This window comes from Hipposideros armiger, unplaced genomic scaffold, assembly GCF_001890085.2.
Source record: "Hipposideros armiger isolate ML-2016 unplaced genomic scaffold, ASM189008v1 scaffold_692, whole genome shotgun sequence".
Taxonomy (NCBI): Eukaryota; Metazoa; Chordata; class Mammalia; order Chiroptera; family Hipposideridae; genus Hipposideros; species Hipposideros armiger.
The window spans coordinates 529,678-531,441 of record NW_017732042.1 but is presented as its reverse complement, the minus strand read 5'-3'; the positions used below and the strand labels follow the sequence as shown (position 1 = coordinate 531,441).

General features: G+C 41.0%; 1 pseudogene; it reads left to right on the top strand.

Moving 5' to 3' along the window:
• Window positions 1–656: 656 nt before the first annotated feature.
• Window positions 657–931, top strand: LOC109373183 (LYR motif-containing protein 4 pseudogene; annotated as a pseudogene).
• The last annotated feature ends 833 nt before the right edge of the window (window positions 932–1,764 follow it).

Here is a 1,764-nt window from a genome sequence, read left to right as displayed (position 1 = left end):
CTTAAATTTGCCATGTAACTACTTATGGTTTCTTATGCCCTGCATATCTTTCCAAACTTTCCTTTTATTTCTTTAAATATATAGTTCATGTCTGATAATTACAACATTTAGAGTTTGGTTTGTCTATTTCTGGTGTTTATTGTATTTTGATGGTTCTCACTCATCATGCTTTGTTTCCATATGTGCCATTCACCGTGTTTGAAAAAAGTATTTGTAGAAATAATTTGAGACCTAGGATGAAGGTGCCTTTCTGCACAGAGGATTTGAATTTGCTGCTACAAGGAGCCCAGAGACTGCTTTAAATTCACAGCTTGAGGCTTTTTGGGACTATCTGGTTGTGAATGCCAACTGCAAGTCCATGTGAGGGCTGCTCCTTTGTAGTTCATACTTCTGGCTTATACCCTGAGTATGTGGCCCACTGGGGTTCCCGCTTAATGTGAAGGGGGCCTTCTGGAAGCCGTGTGTGATGCCGGGCACCGTCCACGGCAACCTGAGGCACAGGCGGCTGCTTACCTAGGCTGAGGTCCAAGCCCGCTAGCAAGACCGAATCCCACTGCATTTTATTTTGTGCGTGGTTTTGGTGTAGGCTGAAATTTTGTGGTTGGGTTAAACTCAAGAACTTCCTGAAGAGGACCCACTTATTTTTTCTTCTCAAAATGGCAGCTTCCAGCTGTGCACAAGTATTAGATCTATACCAGGCGATGCTGAGAGAGAGCAAGCAGTTCAGTGCTGACAATTACAGAACTTATGCTAGCAGGAGGATAAGAGATGCCTTTAGAGAAAATAAGAATGTAAAAGATCTGTAGAAATTTAGACTCTAGTGAATAAAGCCACTAGAGAGCTGGGAGTGATTTGTCAACAGGTCCACATTGGCCAACTATATTTGACTGACAAGCTTATCATTGAGAATCAAGAGAAGCACAAGACCTAAGGACCACCACCACCAACAGCCATGGATTTCCTTCATCCATTCTGTGCTTGGGATGGGATGGGGGCTCCTAACAGACCATAAGTGGCCTCTGACATCTGCCTAAAGTAATAGTCTCTTGCTTAGCCTGCCCTGTAGGATCTCATAAATTGAGTGAGGTTTCCATTTTTCTGCAGCCTTAGTGCAAGAGGGTGGCTGTCTCTCCTTGGTTCAATTGTTAGAATGAAGAGCTGGAGCTCACTCAAAATAATGCTGTGTGTTACTGCGTTTCCTCTCTACCCTGCCCCTCTTTAGTAGCACATTACCACTTATACAGAGCATCTCCAGGCTTTGTTTCTTGGTCCTTGACAGTAAACAATTATCTCTGTTAAAAAAAAAAGAAAGAAAAGAGGGCCTTCTATTAGACTCTCTACCTTGGATGAACCCTGAACTTTTAATTCTGTTCCCCTCTCATTGTGAGGTCATTGAAGCCAAAGTTCAGATTTGCCTGAATTATCAAATGATTTTATGATAACAGTGCCTGTACTTTTCTACTTACCTGTTAGAGTTTTTGTTTTCAGTTTTGAAAAGAAAATTATTTTGTAGCTCTGAGCTATTTTATAGCTCTCCAGTGTTTTTAAATTTTTTGTTTGTTTGTTTGTTTTTTTAATTAACTTAGTTTTTATTATGAAACACATTTTTTAGAATTAGTTTCAGCTGTACAACACAGTGCAATAGTTATACTTTTTACCCCTCGAAGTGACAATCCCCCTCCCCCAATCCGTCACCCCATTTCCCCCCAATATCATACATATCTATTACAAATCCCTTGACTCCACTCCCACACTATACTCCAC